General features: G+C 37.8%; 4 non-coding genes and 1 pseudogene across 4 annotated transcripts; 1 reads left to right on the forward strand and 4 right to left on the reverse strand.

Annotated features, from left to right (window-relative positions):
* Window positions 1-814: 814 nt before the first annotated feature.
* TRNAF-GAA (transfer RNA phenylalanine (anticodon GAA)) lies at window positions 815-887 on the reverse strand. Its single transcript has one exon. It is a non-coding gene; the product is annotated as a tRNA-Phe (tRNA).
* An 8-nt stretch (window positions 888-895) lies between these two features.
* Window positions 896-966, reverse strand: TRNAG-GCC (transfer RNA glycine (anticodon GCC)). The gene has a single exon. It is a non-coding gene; the product is annotated as a tRNA-Gly (tRNA).
* Window positions 967-4,018: 3,052 nt separating this feature from the next.
* TRNAF-GAA (transfer RNA phenylalanine (anticodon GAA)) lies at window positions 4,019-4,091 on the reverse strand. Its single transcript has one exon. It is a non-coding gene; the product is annotated as a tRNA-Phe (tRNA).
* An 8-nt stretch (window positions 4,092-4,099) lies between these two features.
* Window positions 4,100-4,170, reverse strand: TRNAG-GCC (transfer RNA glycine (anticodon GCC)). Its single transcript has one exon. It is a non-coding gene; the product is annotated as a tRNA-Gly (tRNA).
* A 7,755-nt stretch (window positions 4,171-11,925) lies between these two features.
* LOC149004785 (G-type lectin S-receptor-like serine/threonine-protein kinase At2g19130 pseudogene) lies at window positions 11,926-21,536 on the forward strand (annotated as a pseudogene).
* Window positions 21,537-21,825: the final 289 nt, after the last annotated feature.

The raw sequence follows: 21,825 nt of genomic DNA on the forward strand, positions 1-21,825 counted from the left end.
GTTAGACTTAATCCATAAGTGTCATCATTCGCCGTCTGATCGTAGGGTTTTTCTCCTTCAATATGAGTTAGTTGTGGTTTCTATATGGAACATGATCTCCTATCCCGAGTTAGACGGGACCATTAGAAATAAAACTGTCATTTTTATTTTAATATTTTTATGGCAAAGGAAATATATTCATTAGAAACAGATAACCTATTTGCATGGTTCTCAACTTCTCATAGCACAACTTCTCATAGCACACGCCATATTAATTACTCAACCTGCTGATGTGCTAATAGAGTATATTATTTTTTGACAGTGAAGCTTGGATCTTATGTACAGCAAGCAGTACACGGAGCAGCTGTGCAGTTTCTAACAAAATGTTGCTCATGTAACATTGTTGGGATCTACTGAGAAGAGGTATTCCAGGTCTTCCATATGAAACAAAAGAAGATACCAAGGACATTAAAAGCCCAATTCAGATTCTGGGAATCCCATTGTAGGGAGTGACACAGGTTAACAAACCGGGGAATTGGCTACTTTAAAAATTCAGAGCATAACCAAGTGGACCCGCAGCAAGGATATGTTTTGATCCATCACATCCCATGCAAAAATGCCTGGTAGTTTCTGGCATGGTAAAATATTTCTGCCTAGTTCAGTGAGTAGCGAACCAAATGACCCACTGAAAAACGAGATTAATCAATGTCATTGGAAAATCGCAGAATATCGTAAGAAAGATGCCGAACTTGCAAAAAATCGGCGAAAATCGCCACTGAACTTGCAAAATGTCGCTGGAGACGGATTGATTGCCACCCAGTAAAAAAAACCCAAATGCGGTGAGCGTGGATCGAACACGCGACCTTCAGATCTTCAGTCTGACGCTCTCCCAACTGAGCTATCCCCGCACTCACTTTGCACCAGCCGGGAATCGAACCCGGGTCTGTACCGTGGCAGGGTACTATTCTACCACTAGACCACTGGTGCTTGTTGTCTTAAAGCACATAAAAAAGTAAAGTGTGTGAAACTTTTGATGGTGCTTTTCTTTTGCCTGACAACCGCCGATGGTTTTCATTTTATTGGAGAATTTTTACTCCATTTACATTTGGTTGAAATAGGAAGAAAACTAGGGAAAAGGCTTTAAAATGGAATCTTCATAAAATATGACTATATGATCTACTTAAATTTATTGTCATTATTATTATTTTGATAAACAAGAGACAGGGGTTAGATAAGTAGTTAGGATTGTAGACAAGAGGAATTAAAAGCATGACTGATTCCATTGGCCATGGTTTAGTTGGGTAAGGCAAGGAAATATCCCAATTCAAAAAGCTTGAATGAAATCGGTAGTTAATTGGAAATGCATGACTTGTGCTTGCTTAATGCCAAAATATGCTACAAGATCTTTGCTTAATGCCAACTTTGAGTTATTGGCCACAGAAGGGAGAGTGCACACCGAGCCTAATTGTCCCTTTGTACCACAACCTGGTGCATCTAGTGTCAGTGAGGATAATATTATATGGTCAGATGATGATGATGATGTTACTCAGCCACCCGCTAGTCAGGCACAGGATGATGCAAGCGATGATGATGATGATGGACTTGGTAGTGGGGATGACAGTGGGAATGATGATGATGATGATGATGGTGGTGGTGGTGGTGGTGGTGGTGGTGTGGTGATGATGATGATGGTGATGGTGATGGGTTAGCTGATCAGGATTCAGCTGAACTACGGGAGAGACCACCACCACCACTAGAGCCAGCAGTTGAGAGTCAAGGACAAGGAGGGCCATTAAGGTTCATGGGGGAGAGTCAGTTCACCCACGCTACCCAAGATGTCGACCACGGCGTAGGTCATAGTTCCACTTGCAGCCGGAAGGGGAAAGGGAAAGGGAAAGGGAAGCACCATGGACATGGGTATGAAGATGACACTTCATCGTATGAGTCTTACAATCCCACTGATGTGAATAGCTTGCAAGCTCCATGGGATCTATGAGTCTAGATGAGTCAAGAGGCTCCACTGCCGGATACTGGATACCGGCGACAGCTAATCCCCACTCGTACGAGAGCTGTGCTGCATCTTCTTCTGGAGCTTATAGTAGTGCATCTTATAGTCAGGGGTTTCCTCAGGATTATGAGGGACATAGAGTAGTGGAAGTGGAACAGAGTAGGATGTATTATCCAGCGTCTGACGGGAGGACTGTATATGTGCATAGGGATGCAACTTATACGGATGCTAATTCGGGGGCACAGATGTTTGTGGAGCAGATCTTTGGCGTGCAACCCCAACCCATACCCCCTGAGATTCATCAAGAAGGACTTCCCTATCCTTATTGTGTATTCCCTCATATAGGATATCTTATGCATGTTGACGACCAGACCTATAGAGCTGTAGTTGTCGATTACCTCGACAACCATAGGCATCACATGTCATAGGATGTCTGTGTCCGTTGGTCAGAGGAGAGGATGTCACAGGCACAATACTACTCAAGTCACGGGATGGATCCGCCGAGGCACTCCTATTGACACTGATTTAGTGAGTTGTACTTCCCATTTTATTTTTATTACTAGTTACATTGTATTTGATGTTTAAGAGTTTATTTAATGTTTAAGAGTTTATTTCATATTTTTATTACTAGTTGAATTGTAGGTTGAATGTTATGCTTATTTGCTTAAGTATAGTTAACTTTATTGTGTACTTCTCGGTCATCTTTACATTAATTTTATGTACTTTGAATGACATATCTACATTGATTTTTTTTTACCTAAAATGCATGTGCCAATGTGTTCTTTATACTCTAATTAGCTTAAATACAGAATCCCACCCCAAAATACTCTCTAAAACCTGTCGAAACTTGTACGAAAAAGTCTTCGATTTCCTCGAAATTTCTCAAGTTTCCACCTAAGTTTGCCATTTTCACCTAGTCGATCGACCTAACAGAGCTTTTGTGTTCCTAAAGCATCTCGTTTTTGTGTTGAGCTTGATAGTCCAAATCCTTGACTTTGAAGAAGAGTGCATTTGCGGCTGTGCCATCAAGTGTCGTCTCATAAATTTATAAGCAAAAGAGATAAACAGCTCATCTTGTCTAGCTGAGTAGCTATCTTACATCACCCAAGTGAAAAAATTGAGTTAACCTTTGGCATTTCTAGCCATAAGAGTGGTGAAAAAATGACTTGATATTTAAGTCTAGCCAGTTATCTAGAAGGCATGGGATAAATGGAACCAAGGATCTTGGACAAGAAATGATGGGAAAAAAACTAAAATGCAGTGAGCGTGGATTGAAACCTCCAAATAGAAGATCAAAGTTTGAATCCCTTCAAAGTCAGCAGACATTGCTTTTGTCCTATGCATTTTTTAAATATGGGGATATTACATATTCCATCGGCAATTACTGTACAACTCTCCACTAAGAAGTCAGGTTCTTAATCTATTATCCTAACAGAGCTTTTGTGTTCTTACCGCATCTCGTTTCTGTGTTGAGCTTGATAGTCCAAATCCTTGGCTTTGAAGAGGAGTGCCTGTACGGCTGTGCCATCAAGTGTCGTCTCATAAATTTATAATCAAAATAGATAAAAGGCTCATCTTGTATAGCTGAGTAGCTGTCTTCCATCACCCAAGTGAAAAAAATATGCCACCCAGATCTGCTGCTACTATATACTATGTTTGTGTTACGTGTTCTTCTTTGCATCTACGGTTCGATCGACCTAAAAGAGCTTTTGTGTTCCTAAAGCATCTCATTTTTGTGTTGAGCTTGATAGTCCAAATCCTTGGCTTTGAAGAAGAGTGCCTGTTCGGCTGTGCCATCAAGTGTCGTCTCATAAATTTATAATCAGAAGAGAGAAACGGCTCATCTTGTCTAGTTGAGTAGCTGTCTTCCATCACCCAAGTGAAAAAATTGAGTTAACCTTTGGCATTTCTAGCCATAAGAGTGGTGAAAAAATGACTTGATATTTAAGTCTAGCCAGTTATCTAGAAGGCATGGGATAAATGGAACCAAGGATTTTGGACAAGAAATGATGAAAAAAAAAAACACTAAAATGCGGTGAGTGTGGATCGAACACGCGACCTTCAGATCTTCAGTCTGACGCTCTCCCAACTGAGCTATCCCCGCACTCACTTTGCACCAGCCGGGAATCGAACCCGGGTCTGTACCGTGGCAGGGTACTATTCTACCACTAGACCACTGGTGCTTGTTGTCTTAAAGCACATAAAAAAGTAAAGTGTGTGAAACTTTTGATGGTGCTTTTCTTTTGCCTGACAACCGCCGATGGTTTTCATTTTATTGGAGAATTTTTACTCCATTTACATTTGGTTGAAATAGGAAGAAAACTAGGGAAAAGGCTTTAAAATGGAATCTTCGTAAAATATGACTATATGATCTACTTAAATTTATTGTTATTATTATTATTTTGATAAACAAGAGACAGGGGTTAGATAATTAGTTAGGATTGTAGACACAGGAGGAAATAAAAGCATGACTGATCCCATTGGCCATGGTTTAGTTGGGTAAGGCAAGGAAATATCCCAATTCAAAAAGCTAGATATGACACTAGTTAATTGGAAATAAATGCATGACTTGTGCTTGCTGAATGCCAAAACAAAGCGCCGATCGATGCCAAAATATGCAACAAGGTGTCTTTGATTGAGTTTCTCCCATTCACATTGAAAGCACCTTGGACTTGTGGACAAGACAAAACATCCAACGAGTCAGCTGTTATTTACTACTTGTGTTCCTCCAATGACAAGAGATGGGTGAGGGAGAATATTGCTCTATTTAAAATACTATTTAAATTATCAGCAGTAGCATAAGAAAAATTGCTTTAGTTATGCACATTAAATGAGCATGACTGATAGACCAGATTTTGAGTGAGAGACAAAGTCTTTAGTTTAGAGTTTTGAATTATATTTCACTTGGTTACTTAAGAGTTGGAATTCTGTTCAAACTCTAAACTTAAGAGTTGGTATTCTGTTTAAGTTTGTTTCCATGTATATCTCAACTTCATATTCATGTAATTGATTAAACTATAAATACAATACTCAATCTAACATGAGTGCTTGAGTATTCAAACAAAATATCAGAATTATTTCATGGTATCACAGCCACTGATCCTATAAACCCTACAATTTTTTCCCCTTCAAACTTCTCAATGGCAGTAGCTTCCTCGTCTCCCTTTCCAATCAGCAATATGCCAAATCTCATTGCTTCCAAACTTGATAATACAAATTATTTGCTTTGGAAGGAGCAACTTGAGTCCATCTTTATTAGTTATGATCTCATTGGTCATGTAGAAGGCACAATCACATCATCCTCTCCAACAATTACAACTGATTCAACTACATCTCCAAATCCAGCATATACAACTTGGCGAAAAACAGATCACTTTGTATGTGCTTGTATCAATGATACTTTGAGTGAATCTCTTTCTTCCCACATTCTTGGTCTCCAAACAGCAAAACATGTATGGGATTCTCTTGCTGAGTTATTTCAACAACAGTCAACTGCTAGATGTAGTTTTCTACACCAAGAGATTCAAACCCTTAACAGAGGTTCAGCAACCATTACAACATACCTAAATAAAATCAAGTCAATTGCTGACTCCCTAACAGCTATCAATGACAAACTCTCTAATTTAGATCTTGTTAGCTATACCTTGAATGGCTTGGGATCGGACTACATCACCTTCATTATCATGATTGAGAACATTATTCCCCCAATTACCTTCATTGATTTACGTGCTAGACTTCTTACCCATGAACAACGTTTGAGTTGGGGATATAGCTCTAATAATACCTTCCTGCCTGACCCTAATTCACCCACAGCTTTGTTCACACATAACCCATCTAGGCCTCCTAAGAACCGCAACCGTCATTACCATATTCCCATCTATTCCCGATCTCATCTTCCACCAAATCAACACCCTTCCAACACTTCTACTTCCTCCCACAACCGAACCTCACACCCACACACTTAATCCAACGTTTTTAAATGTCAAATTTGTGCTAAACCTGGTCACACAACCAACCGATGTTTCTTTGGTTACCATGCTAGTCAAAATAGTATTACTACTCCACATATTCCATCCCAACTCCTAATCCTTATGCAGATCTTCATACATATCCTTCTCATCCTACACCGAACAATGCTCAATGGATCCCTGATACTGGTGCCATTTCACATATGGTGTTTGATCCCGCACATCTACAACAGTCTACCAATTACTCTGGTTCAGATCATGTGACAGTCGGTAATGGTATGAAAGCACTCATCTCACACATTGGTTCTTCTACTTTACCAATTGTTTCCACTTCTTTATCCCTTAATAATGTTTTAGTTGTTCTTAGTTTATGCACAAATTTACTTTCAATTTCACAATTGACTCGTGATAATCTTTGTTCGGTTGAATTTTTTCCTTGGGGTTTCTTATCAAGGATCTGAAGTTGCGAACCATCCTTTTGAAGGGACCACTCAAAAACAACTTGTACATGTTGCCTTCATCTTCAGCACATTCAATGTCTCTATTTAGCACCATCGTTCCAGCAGCATTTTGGCATCATAGTCTTGGTCACTCGTCTTCTCAAGTTCTTCAACAATTGCGTCAATCCAATTTATTTTCTTTTGTTGGTAGTCCTCCGTCCAATAACACTTGTGTTGCATGTCAATTGGGTAAACATCATAAGCTACCTTTTCCCTTGTCTATCACGCAGTCAGTTATGCCATTAGAACTTATTCATTGTGATCTTTGGGGTTCAACATGTCATTTGTCTATTAGTGGATATCATTCTTATGTAATCTTTGTTGATGATTATAGTCGATATACATGGTTTTATCCTTTGAGCTCAAAGTCTAATACTTTATCTTGTTTCAAACATTTCAAAACTATGACTGAAAATATTTTCTCCTCCACAATCAAATATTTTCAAAGTGATGGTGCCAATGAGCTCACAAGAGGTCCTTTTAAAGTTTTCTTGACAACTGTGGTATTGTTTCTCATATTTCATGTCCACATACTCCTGAACAAAATGGTATAGCTGAATGCAAACACCGGCATATCACCGAAATGGGTTTATCGCTTCTGTTTCAAGCTAGTATGCCTAAAATATATTGGCTTGAGGCCTTTACCACTGTTGTCCACATCATTAATCGATTACCCACTCCTATTTTAAAAGGCAAATCACCCCATGAGACACTCTTTGGATGCACTCTAGATTATACAGGTCTTAGAGTTTTTGGTTGTCAGTGTTTTCCTAATCTTAGATCCTACAGTGAGGACAAACTCTCTCCCAAATCACTCGAGTGTGTTTTCCTTGGCTATAGTCCTAGTCATAAGGGTTATCGTTGCCTCCACATTACCACTGGATGTGTTTACATCTCTCGCCATGTCATAGTCAATGAGCATGTGTTCCCCTTTGAAACATTCAGCAACCTAAATTCTATTCCCAACACTCCCATTAACACCATTTCTCTTCCCTCTCCTCCACCTACGTCCCCCACCGCTTCCGTGTTACCCCAATCACCTATTTTCACCCCACCTTCTACCCAAATATTGTCCTACACAAATTTCAATTCCCTAACACCTCAGCTTACACCCTTATCCACGTCTCAAACCCTTACACAATCTCCACACACCTACCACACCACTCATCTAGTTCACCATCTCAACCCAATGTGCCTGCACCACCCCCACCACCATCCCATCCTATGATAACACGTAGTAAAACAGGTTCTCTACGCCCCAAAGCCCTATTGTCCCTCTTAACCACCCGTCATCCCTTACCTCATGCCTTCCTCACCACCCTCAACACCACTATCACCGAACCCACCTCATACAAGTTTGCTGCCAAAGATCCCAAATGGGTTGTAGCAATGGATGCTAAGTATAAAGTGATCCAAGCAAATGACACTTGGAAACTAGTTCCATATGAAAACCACATGGATTTAGTTGGTTGTAAATGGGTTTATAAAGTAAAGACCAAGAGTGATGGAACAATTGAACAATACAAGGCTAAACTCGTTGCTCAAGGGTTTAATCAGGCAGCTGGCATTGATTTCACTGATACTTTTAGCCCAGTTGTGAAGGCAGCTACCATTTGTATTGTGATAGCCCTTGCTATCTCACGTGGTTGGTCGATACATCAAGTAGATGTCAAAAATGCCTTTTTGAATGGTGCTCTTGAGGAAAATGTCTATATGAAACAACCACCTGGTTTTATTGACTCTACACATCATTCTCATGTGTGCCATTTGCAAAAGGCCCTATATAGTTTGCGCCAAGCCCCCCAGCCCCCCGTGCATGGTTTCAACGCTTCAAGAGTAATTTGATCCGTGAAGGATTTGTTCAAAGTCTAGCAGACAATTCTATGTTCACATTCCACTCTTTTGTAGGGCTGGTCATCTTGTTACTGTATATCAATGACATCATTTTAACTGGCAATAATGGCTCTCTTGTGTCTACTATGATTCAAAAACTTGGCACATAATTTGCCATGACAGATCTCGATCGTTTGCATTATTTTTTGGGCATTGAGGTGACCCAAATAGCAAAGGGAATGCTACTAAGTCAAACCAAGTATGCTCTTAATCTTCTTCACCGTACAGGTATGACACATTGTAAACCCTGCACAACACCGGTGGCACCAGGTTCTAAGATGTCTGCACGTTGTGGTGATCCATTATCTAATCCTTCTGAATATCAACAAGTGGTTGGAGCTTTACAATATCTTACTATGGCAAGGCTAGATCTTTCTTATGCTGTCAATCAAGTATGCCAACATATGCAAAGTCCAACCACTAATCATTACAATGTTGTCAAACAAATCTTAAGATATGTCAAACACACAGTTGGTGCTGAAATTACATTCAAACCTAGTTCTTTGTCTCTTATGGGTGCTTACACTGATGCGGATTGGGCTGGCTGCCCTGATACAAGACGCTCTACCAGTGGATTTTGTGCATATCTTGGTGCTAACTTAATCTCTTGGTCATCAAAGAAACAACCAACTATTTCTCGTTCCATTGTTGAAACTGAATACAAATCCTTGGCTATTATAGTCTTTGGACTATTATGGCTTTCGTATCTCTTGAAAGATTTACATGTGGAGTTTTTGCCTCCTATATTAGTCTATTGTGATAATTTGTCTGCTACACAAATGGCAGCAAACCCAGTTTTCCACGCTCGAACAAAGCATGTTGAGGTGGATTACCACTTTGTCCGTGATTTGGTTGTAAACCACAAAGTCCAAGTTCAGTTTGTGTGTTCTAAAGCTCAGGTTGCAAACATTTTTACCAAAGGTCTACCTACAACAATTTTTCTCCGGCTACGCTCCAAACTATTGTGGCTACCACCCCATAGTTTGCGGGGAAATGATAAACCAGATTTTGAGTGAGAGACAAACTGTTTAGTTTAGAGTTTGAATTATATTTCACTTGGTTACTTAAGAATTGGAATTCTGTTCAAACTCTAAACTTAAGAGTTGGTATTCTGTTTAAGTTTGTTTCCCTATATATCTCAACTTCCTATTCATGTAATTGATTAAACTATAAATACAATACACAAGCTAACATGAGTGCTTGAGCATTCAAACCAAATATCATAATTATTTCAATGACGGGTCAAGCGAAATTTCAGACCGCAAGATTCAAAATTTCAGTTGTCATTACCATTGAATCTCAGTTTAGAAACAAGATGACAAAAGATTCAAATTTGACCAAACATCCTAGTATATACATAGGAAGTCTAAAGCATATAAAACTTTACAACAAAACCAATAAGCCTTTGTCTCAACCAATACCCAGTGTGTTTGTCTTATCCACACTGGTAATCCTCCTATCTCTTCTTCATGTTCACCGTATTCCATTTTTTAACTTCTTCTTTTCCAGTAACCACCTTGAGTTTCATGATCACTCCTTTCTTGGATGGATTTGTTGCTATAAAAAAAAAAAAAAAAAAACTCTCACTTACACTTGTTTTGTTTGTATATTGTTTACTATCTGCTAATTAGGCAAAGTTAATAATAGAGAACACAAAGAGATCCATCTAGCACCGGCCCTACCCCTGCCAGATATCAAGTTTCTGTCAATTTCCCAGCCCTACACCTTCGTATTCTCTGTATATCCTAGAAGACCTTATGCTTTCTTTAGTTGCCCAAAGAAGATTCGAGAAGGAAAGTGATACAAAGACGGGAAATAAGGGAAGAAGAGGAAAGCAAGAGAGAGAGAGAGAGAGAGAGAGAGAGAGGGCCATTCATTAGAGGATTCGTGCCATTCACTGAAGGTTTTTTCTGGGTTGGTATCACTGGTTGAGGATCGAATTCAGGGCTAATCTTAAAGGAATTGGTAAAAGGAAAACTCATATTTACTTATGCATCCCCATTATTTTGATTCCCACATTACATATAAATGATCCTAAATGACAAGCATATAATGGTAGCACAAGTGCAAATCGGGTTTCGCCGAAAAAGACCCCTCTAGGACAATTAATCTCCAGTCTCTTCACCGAGCTTTCATTCTAGTTCTCTTCAATTGATTGATTCCTTCTATTGCCAAGACCTAGATGAAGGTTTCTACTTGTTATAATAATCTAATTCTTCTATTCTTTTTACTCTAGAGTGAATCCCCATTCACTCTGGCTCATTCGTGAATCTTGCGGTTAGATTTTGGAGAAGACCTAATATAGGATTCGTTAGGTTATCATTCCTTTTGCTTTGTTTGATCTCTAAACTACGTTAGATCATGTTCTAATATGATTTCAAAATTTTCTAAATAGTTTTGGAGTAGTTTAGAACCCAAATGGGAAGTTTCTGTCCATTTGAGCCAAATTTGTTTGTACACAGAAGGCTAGTTGATTGCCCTGGTTGCCTCGAGCAACCCACCCATGCTTTGGCAGATTCATGGCTAGGTTGATTGCCCTGGGGCAACCCACCTGACAAGTTGGTTGTTTGTTTCTCTTTTCAACACCATACCTCTAGGATTATTTCTAACTTGAACAACATGTTAATAGGACTTTTTGGGAAGCGTGAACATACTATTTGACCTAATTTACAAGGTTACAAATCGATAGCAATATGAGGACATTCACTTGCACATAGTCATTGTTACATTCTTGATTGCTATGAAACTTGCTTACGATTACATATTACTATTTTAGGGTTTAGGAATGATTATTATGACTTTGAAATTTCAGTATACATGTGATTAATAATATGTTCATGATACATGGATAACATGTGACTGTACGGACTTCAATTGACTTGTTAAGTGAGAATTTGATTGAATCCATCTTGTAATGTGAATGCAAATTGTGATTGTGAATTAGGGAAATACCATTTAGGTGTTTCTGTCTTGGGACATCGATGGAGGTGGTATGAGACACAATTTTATGATGCCCCTTGGCACTTTTCATGATTATTGGATGCCATAACTAGAAAGTCTAATGGAGTTTGATTAGAAACCCCGTCATATCATCACCCTATTGGCAAGGTATTGATGCCAATTGACCCGTAGCAGCGGATAATAGGCTTGGGCTCATGGGCACCCAAGAAGGGGAGAAGCATGAGGGGACATGAGAGATTCCCACCCATTATATGTGGATGACCAATAGGGTTAAGGGAAGGCATAGTCCGAGAAGGAAACATTGACTCTAGATAGGGAAGAATGAATCGTGAGTTAGTTTTTAATTAAGATTTAACTTTTTATTCCTAACTAGAGTTTAATGGTAAGCATCAGATAATGATTAAGAATGATAGCTATACCCATCATCTTTATCTTAACTTTTATTTTTAATATTTTTTTGGGGCCAAATTGTGGTATTTCACATATTAAGTGAGAGAGATAAAAAAAACTAGTGGGGGTCGTGCCACTGGTGTAGAAGTGTTGGAACAGGGTGGGCTCAAGCTTACATAGTTCCTCAAGGAGCTGATGAAACAGGCTGCAGAAGCAATGGGAGATGATGGATGGTTCAAGACTATTGTGGATTGGGTCTTGGAAGTATTAGACAAGTGGAACTTCGAATGGTCATATTTTCAGCTTAGTTCTTGAGATGAGAACTAATTATATCTACGATTTCACTTATGTTTCAAAAGAGAATGAAAGTTTTTTACCTATAGTTTAAAAAAATTCTAGTTTTATCTCTAGATTTGTCGTGGATGTGTCGGGGCAGATCAAGCAGCTTAGGCTCTTTTTTGTATCAATTATCATTCTCAATTATGAGGTTTTTTCATTATTTTAAGTTGTTTGACATCTATCATCAATTTTATTTTTATTAAAATAATAAAAAAACTTTCAAAATCCATAATGAACTTTTTGTCTATTATGGATTATGGTGAGAATTTCATTCTTTTCATTTATGCACAAGTTTACTTAAAATTTTATAGTTAAGATGAGGGTAAAATAATCAGTACACATCATACTTTTTCCCTCTTTTAGCACTTGCTCACTATTATTTTCTAACAATTTTTTATTTTGATACCAAACTTATTTTTTATTCCATAATTTATTTTTGACAAAATTCACTAAACTATTTTTCATTCTTGACAAATAATGAATTCTTGTACTTATTTATTTTAAATAGGCATAATAGAGAATGATAATTGATAAAAAAAGAGCCTTAGTTGGCTTGATGGTTTTGGTTGGATCTTATTTTGGTGTCAACCAAAAAAGCAATGTGAGGTTCATGATCTTTGCGTAGCTTTCGAAGCTTCTGATCAGCAAGCTTCAAGTTCTTGTGGGTGTTTGAAAGGTTTCGGTCCACGTCATGCGACAAATTACACAAATTTTAGTGATTGGTCGGGTGGAACCGAGAGAAATACCGAGTTGCATTGCATAAATAATGGTGATGTAAATGGGAAGATAGATGGGTTCTTGATGAATAGCAATATACCATTGCCCATAAATCTGCAATCTTTTGCAATAAAGAGTGCCCTAGACTGTGAATTGGCTTGCTTGAACAACTGTTCTTGTAATGTTTATGCATATAATGGAGAATGCTCAGTGTGGGTAGGAGATCCCATGAATATGGAGCAATTCTCAGATGGCAATCCTGGGGGAGGGAACCTATACCTCAAACTTGCTGCCTCTGAACTCAACTCGACTTCTCAACATAATAGAGAGGGATCGCCTACTGGTGTTATTGTGGGTGCTATTTTGGGGGGCCCCCCCCCCCCGCCCTTGTTGTGGGGGAAAAAAAACACAACAGGGGGGGGGACATTTTGTGGGGCCGACGGGGGGGGGGGGGGGTTTTTTTTTTTTTTTTTTCAGAGAGTTATAGGGGGCCCCCCAAAACCTCCCCCCAAAGCTAGGAGGAGGATTTGGTTCTGCTTTCAAAAGAACATTGCCAGATTCTATTGTTGTAGTTGTGAAGAAGCTTGAAAGCATGAGACAAGGAGAGAAGCAGTTTCAAACTCAAGTGAGCACAATTGGGACCATTCGACATGTTAGTCTTGTTCGCCTTCACGGCTTCTGCGCGGAAGGTATCAAAAAGGTTGTTGGTCTATGATTTCATGCCAAAGGGCTCCTTAGATGCCCGTTTTTAATGAGTCAAGGGACTTTGAGGTTTTGGACTCGAAAACAAGATACCATATTGCAATTGGGATGAAAGCCCGATCCAGCAATATCGCCTGAGCAGATAGAGGATTAACTTATTTGCATGAGAAATGTAGAGAAAGAATCATACAGTGTGACATCAAACCTGAGAACATTCTTTTAGATGCTGAATTCTGTCCCAAGGTGGTTGACTTTGGCCTAGCAAAGCTTGTTGGTTGGGAATTCAGTCGGGTTCTGACAACCATGAGAGGAACCAAAGGATACCTTGCAATCAGAGTGGATTTCTGGTGTGGCCATCACAACCAAAGCTAATGGTTACAGCTATGGTACGATGCTATTTGAGATCACATCAGGGAGGATAAACTCTATTCAACCTGATGGTGAGAGGGTTCGTTTCTTTCCATCTTGGGCAGCAAGTAAAATCAATGAAGTTAGTGAAATCCTCAGCCTTTTGGACATCGAACTAGAAGGTAATTTTGATATTGCAGTGTTTGGTTTGTGGGCTTAACTAACACTAGTCCCTTTATCTGGGCCCATATTCATTCAGGGGTATTACTGACTTTTATTATTGTATAAGTGGTTAAATGTTAGGGTTTTATATTATAAATGATTTATTGGTTCCCGTAGCCGTTAAAAGCAATAATTTAAGGTTATGAATTATTGATTTCTATTGTGTGATTAACTGGTTATTTTGTTAATTTTATTTTAGATTGGGATTCAATGGGAAAATTATTGTTTAATTGAAATCCTAGATCATCTCTATCATACTACTATTATAAAAGTACGAACTGAGGGAGGATGGCTACATTTCACTTCCCAAAACACCCTTATTTTCTAAAACTACTAAACATTTAAGTCATTAAAAAATTCCAAAAATGTAATTTCTCAAATAACTAAATGAGATTTAATACTCAAACTCTGCTACATTTTTATTTCCAAATGCCTTCTTCTCTAACTACATTGTATAATTATGTAAACTCTGGCTCTTTTTTTCAAATGCCTTCTTCCCTAACTCTTGATATAATTATTCGCTTTGTTTTTTTTCTTTATATTTATATTATTTGTTTTGATCATTAACACCAGCCTGGTGGGGTTTCTCTTAACTAGGAATATTATTGAGAGACTAATCAAAATCCCAGCATCGTTTGATCCGCTTTTGTATATGATACTTAACTTTATTCTTTATTAAATATTCAAAATCAATTTGCTTCTTCGTGTCTTTTCCCTCTGTGTTGTGTTTGTGTCCTCGTTCTTCTCCTCTCTTTTTTTCTTTGGTTTTTCGTCTTCTTTGCTTTTGCTTTGTGTTTTCGTTGGTTTTGTGCTTAGATTGTTTTTTCATCTGTTATTCATGGCTTTATCTGTGTTATTCGCCTCTTGGTTGTTTTTTGTTTCTTGTAGGGATTGTGGGGTTGACGGGGATTCTGGTTTCGAGTCTTACCGACCATCCTGCTGCTCTTTTTGGCCTTGGGTTGGCTGCCAAGTGGGAGCTTTCTCTTGTTCGGTGGCGGGGCTCGGGTGCGTCCCCGGAGGCTCGTTTTGGGCTGTTCCTGGGGTTCGCGTTTGTCATCTTGGTTCGGCTTCTTATTCGTTTTGCCTTTTAGACATCGTCTTGAACTCAATGTCATCTACTTAGGTTCGTTCTTTTGGATATTCTTTATGGTGCCTCTGTGAGAAGGCGGAGGTGACAAATCATTCTCCACCATCTTTCTGATTTTCGATCCCTTGCCTTGACCGGTTGTTTTTTTTCTTTCAATTTTTTATCACCGTGTGCGATGATCCTAGGCCGGTGTCATGTTTGCCCGTGTGTTTTTCTCCACGGTTGAGTTCGGTGCACTGGCTTCTTATTTGTTTTTTGTTGTAGTTACATCAATCATTTTTCTCTTTCATTATTTTATTAGTTCAATTTTGAATTCATTCTAGTGGATTGTTGGGATTTGAGTACTGATTGTGAATCGATCCATTGTCCTTTTAAGCTAGATACTAGCAGGTAGGTGGGGAGAGGGAGCTCGAGTTTCATAGTACGAATTGCATGATATATCTAATCACATGTGGTACGTCTATTTAAATCTAACAAGGTGTTGCATGTGCTCCTTTTCTCCCTCACATCATTGAGCTCGGTTCTATGTACGACTTGTTCGGTGGATCCTTAGTGATCATTAGGCCATCTCAACACATTATGATGATTCGATGCAAGAGACTTTGTACCCCTGTACCTTCCATATTTCTCATGTGAGATGTCCTGGGTCTTTTTTGCATATTGATAGTAGCTGAGCAAAACCCATAATTCACTTCCCGCCACCCATCAATGCTACAAACCAACACGGTAGGCTGCATGGTAGAGATGAAGAATCTGCACCTCCCCAATTCTGTGTTTGAGTATCCCCACTTAAGCATAATTACAGCACTTACCACGAGTAGGGTTATTCGAGGCCTCTACTTCCCGCATCGCACTCATTCTCATGACGGGTCCCACCAATCCGATATAATAAGACCCAACTAGATCGATGCATGTCGGTTTCACTTTCCGTTGTTCTACTTCTAGGACACTACTAGACCTCCTCTCCCTCTGCGGCTTTGTTCATTTCCTCAAATACCATTTTATGCAACGATGACATCTACTACCTACCCTAGATAGATCCCTCGTTTCTCGTGCTTTCCCGTGACCACCGTGCTTGCCGTGTGTCCCTAGTATATATATATATATATATATATATATATATATATTTTTTATATATATATATATATATATTTTTTTTATTATTATTTTTTTTTGGTATCTGAGGTTCATCCGGGCCAGCTTGCGCGCACCATGATTATATCTTCAAGGGGATGCTTGTCATTCGCATGGGTATAACCCATAACCTCTTCACTGAGAAGTATGGATTTTACCACTCTACCAACCCTGCATTGACTAATCTATATCATTTTATCACTTGTTTATTTTGTTGTTCGTCATACTCCTGTTTTTCGTCGGTTACTTCTCTTTCGTGTTCCATTGTCTAACCGTTCCGCCGAAAATTTAAACTATTTATTAGCATTGTAGTGAATTTATTGACCTCCTAAGCGTCTCATATACGTTGCCCTATCTTCTGGGATTGCAAAATCATATATTTGATACTTATCATGTCATTGATTGATGGGTTTCTTATTTCGAGTAAGCAACATTTCCTTTTCCAAGAACACTGAACTGATTCTTAGTTCAAAAGCTTGATCTTATCCTGTTTATGTGTATATTATCTGCTAAAGATTTTTCATTTGAAAGCCATTCAAATACTTAATGAATTAATAATCTATTAAGAACCATTTCATTGGTTGGCCACCCTTGAAGGAGAACCAGTTATACTTAATTGTTATATGGCTATATGAATCTAACATTAAAATGTTATACATAAGATTTCTCTTTTCTTAGAGATAAATCACAAAGTGGGACTGATAGAACTGTTACCACTAGTCCAAGTTTAATGTTGCATCCCTAAGAAGAAATGATCAATTGAAAGAAAATAGTGAGTATGTTCTCACGATTTTCTAGGAAAACTGGGCTTAGACGGACTCAATGTGCACTTGTCTGAACTGTGTTTGCTCAAATTGATTTGGATTCCCTATAATTATATATCCTCTTCTTTTGAATGGTATTTGATAATTTGATTTTTTTATGTAGTAATAATCACATTAAATCCATTTCAATGTCTGATTTGCATTGTTTTTGTGTGTTTTCTTATTGACTTATTTCATCTAGCATTAGCCATGCTCTTTGTACGTAAGTTTAGAAATATTGCAACTAAGGGGTTGATTTTCAATCTTGAATTGATACAATCTAGTTTGTTTTTCAATTCCTAGCATCTCATTTGTTGAACTAGTTGCTTCATTGTATGATCAGTTTTAGCATTGCATGATTTACAAATCTATTAGTTGAAATACTGGTATACATGGGTAATGCATGATAAAAGAACATTAATGGTTTTTGTAATGAGACTTAGTATATGCCGGTGGAGAGTTAAGTGTGGATCACGCGCATGCACTGAGCTGGATCGATTCGGACATGGTTGCGGTTGTGGTCCGTGAACCCTAGTCTAACCAGGCACATGTAGGCAAAGGCGGAACTAACATGAATGGGAGTTCTTCCACACTTACGCAAAGCAGCCACATCTGAATAGTTTTTAGTCCTTCTTTGCGGTTACCATGGGTGGTCTTGCAGCAGAGTCCCCCCCGTATTCACCTGGGTTTGAAGTTCTTGATCTTTTTTTTTTAATAAGGCAAAAAAAAAAAATGGAAAAGTCCAGACCTGGGGATCGTCCTCTTGCCAAAATCAAACTGAATCGTGTGACCATCCATGCAAACCTGCTTGTTGGTTAAGTTAGGGAACTTTAATGGGTTATGTGCAAAATAAATAAATAAATTATCTTGGGTTTCTCGAACTCATCTAGAAACTGAGTTTCAGAGTATTCTTCTTTTGATTCACCTTTCTATTTATTTTATTCATGATATAGAGCTCTGTTCTCCAAGGATTTGGGTTTCAAGTACTAGGCATGGTGTTCAAAGTGACACTAAACCATATGTTCTAAACTATTATGGTTTCTTGAGGGAGAAACCAATGGGAAGTTTGAAAGTTTTACCATGAGGGTTTCTTTTGAAGTGGAAGAAAAAGATGAAAAAGCAGGTGGGTTCTTGTGGGAGTGTGGTAGGCGATTCATACCTAATGATGGGAATGAAAGAGAGACAGAGAGAGCCAAAGATGGGTTGACTCTTGATAAGATAATTCAGACTCTGAAGTCAATGTCTAAACCAATTCAGGCTATCATGTTTTTCAAATCAATTTCCCAACGGCCTATTGTAATTCACAACACTTGAGTCATGCAATTATTGGGTCTTTAACTATACCTAAGTGTATGGTGGACCAAGTGATTAAGAATAATTTTTTTTTATTGGCTTTTGACTTGACAAAATAAAGTGTTATTGGATTATAGATTGTGGTTGGGGATAGCCCATTCTATACCCTTTGAATGGTAGTACATTTGGGTGATTTTACAAAATGATATGGATGTTATGTGATTTTGTAAATTTTCTAAGGGCTTGTTTGGTTACATGAGTCTGGAGATTTCAAATATCTAGAGATTTCAAATTTATAGATTTCAAATCTATGGAGTTATAATTTATAAAATTAGATGTTTGGTTATGGAATGAAATTTGTGGATTCATCCTAAAAAACTATTTGATTGACGTGATTTTTGTGAATGTGCAAATGTATAGCTTTTTTGAAATCTCTGGATTTCACCCCTTACCCATAAATCTATAGATTCATGTTTTTAGTGTAAAAAGGTGAATCTCTAGATTTCATGAATCTAGAGATTTTTACAACTAAACGGGTATAATTCTTAGATTCATGAATCCAGAGATTTCAAATCTTTGGATTCATGTAACCAAACAGGCCCTAAAACACTCTTCTTTATAATGCATTTTGGAAGAGGTATGTAGATTGGAGACTTGAAACCTTAGTTGGTTGTACTTTATACTAATATATTGTGTATTTTTTTGTTCTTTGACTACAAAATTTTTATGGAGATAATAAAATGAAGAGTGTAATCCACCAAAGTGGCATTACTCCACTTTCTTATTGTCTGTCATAGTAGTCAAAGTTTGGTGACATTTGCTTAAAAGTGATACCATCTATGTAATGATAATATATACACATAAGTAGGAGTGAATAATAATTTAAGAAATTTTATTTATCCAAATGTAATGAGATTTTTAAGAATTATTATTTTTTTCATTTTTTTAAGTGAATTAATATTAAAAAAAAATATATAAGAAAGACTTTGCCTTGTTGGGCAGGTTAAAATCCCATGACCTTGGCGGTTGACTATAGTTGGGGGGAAAGTTGGATGGGGATGAGAAATGAGATCATGCAATCACAAGCTCTTGAAGAGTAAATAAAATTTTATTCTTACTTCACTGACCATTGTGGGGTTACATGCAAGTGTTTAAAGGGACAATGATGAGGCTTCTAATCAATTTGCGAGTTGAAATAACAGCATTAGATTCATCTTATTCCTGTGGCGCCATCTTGTTCTTATTATATTATTATTTTTTGGTTGGCATATTGTTTTTATTGTATTGAAAATAAAGGAATTTATGTTTCTCTTGTCTTTACGTGAGTATTTCCACCACCTGAATTACAGATGCATTAAAAAGTGTAATGTTCTACTATAGCTGTTGTTTGGTTTCACAGTATAATTCTTTGTGCTTTAATCATGGCCTATCAATTGCTGTCAATGGGATCCAATATCATCACCTAATTCAATTTAGAAGCATTTGATAATCTCTGGTAGAGAGAAGTTTGTATTCCTGATCAGGATAATTATTGAAATAATGAAAGCTTGCGTGCTTGATAGAAATCCAACCTAGTGAAGGAATTTAAGTCAATAATTGTTCTTTTGTGAAATGTAATTATCAATGGGAAGTTTTTCTCCAGATGAGTCATATCGGTAGCTGCTTCCTGGAGATCATCCCTTGGATTGTCTTAATGTCAAAGTTTGTGGTCAGTCTCAAACATGAGCCCCCCATAGGGGGGATTGTTCTTTCCATGTTTTTATCATCAAATTGTTGGTTGGTTGATGTGTAATTTTTTTTATTTTGGGGGGTTTTTTGGGTTTTTTTTTTTTTTTGGGGGGTTTTTTTTTTTTTTTTTTTTTTTTTTTTTTTTTTTTTTTTTTTTAAGGTTTTTTTGTTTTCTTTTTTGTTAATGTTTAGGTAATATCTGTTTTTTTTTGCTCTTTGTGTTCTAATGCAATGGGGTTTTGCTAAGATTTTAATGACAATGACGTTATTTAACCAAGGTTCTGAATTATGGCGGTATTTAGCCAAGGTTCAGATTTATAGCGGTATTTAGCCTAAATCTTGGTCAGGTTTTGATTTTTTGCGGTATTTAGCCAAGGTTCTAATTTATGGTGGTATTTAGCCTAAATATTGGTTAGCAATTTTGTCACAGGCGGTTTTGTCAATGGACGGTTTTGCTAAAGTCAGATATTAATGTTGGATCGATCAATGAGGGTTTGCCAAATTATAATATCTGAGTATTCTACCTATGAGGTAATTCAAGGTAGGCTAATCATTGATCAAGAAATGACCGACAAGAGGGAATTCTTTTGTGATCACATAAGGTTTTGCATTCTTTACCTCTTGTACACACCCCAAGGATTCATATCAGCAAATTGTTAATGACTGTAATGGCAGATAGTTGTGTTCCGTATATTAAGGAGCATCTCCTGTTGTCGTTCACATTAATTGTTTGTTGGTTGAATCAGGTTTTTTTTGAGTGATGAAGGATTATGGGAGTTATGGCCAAATACTTCAGTAAAGGTACTCGTGTTAGTGCAGCCCAAGTGGAAAATTGTTAGGTTTGTGGGCTTAACTAACATTGGTCCCTTTATCTGGGCCCATATTCATTCAGGGGTATTACTGACCTTTACTATTATGGGAGTGGTTAAATGTTAGGGTTTTATATTATAAATAACTTCTTGGGTCCCCGTGGCCGTCACACGCAATATTTGGGTTTGAGATTGTTTCCACAAACACTCAAATGAAGGATTTCAAAAGGTGAAAAGTTACGGAAGATTCAAGGAGAGCAAAAGGAGAAGCAACAACAAGAACACACTACGGGTATTTATTTCTACGCTTCCGTGATTATATTCATAATACATGCTTAAATTATTATATGAATATTATAGATCATGGTGGATCCAACATGCAGAACGGATCGAGCTTGTAAAGTTGCTTGTTGGCGTGTGCAAGATGACATAGTTCACAAGCCATCAATGGGGCTGGTGGTTCAAATACCTCGGGGTAGTGGATGTTAGCCCAACTCCAATTCCTAGAACTCTTCAATCTCTCGCCAAGAACCATGAGCACATAGTTTTCTTTGCCAAGCCTAATTTAGACCAGAGTTCACAAGCGCTGAGTGCTTCCTCTGGTACTCCCTCTCAGGCCAAGAGCACTCCATCATTCACAAGTTCCAAAGGATGAAATTTCTGAAACTGGGAAGGGGATCTTAAAGTTGTTCCTTCATTCAATCTAGAGAACAAAGTGTTTCTGCAATTTTGCGTCAAAGTCTAGAACTATAGTCTATAGTCTCAGCTATTTTCAGTAGTTGCTATTTATCATCTTTCTATGTTATTCACTTAAAGGCTTTGCCTTGTTCTTCTTTTTAATTCTCTGCTATGCAACTAGAAACAAATACCAACTTGAATAAAATCACTTTTCCTTCTGTTACTTCTTTTCAGAGCATATTTTAGATTCTTAAGTAAATCAAAGT

Source organism: Hakea prostrata, chromosome 9 (genome assembly GCF_041222555.1).
Source record: "Hakea prostrata isolate BN-2017 chromosome 9, UWA_Hpros_2, whole genome shotgun sequence".
NCBI lineage: Eukaryota > Viridiplantae > Streptophyta > Magnoliopsida > Proteales > Proteaceae > Hakea > Hakea prostrata.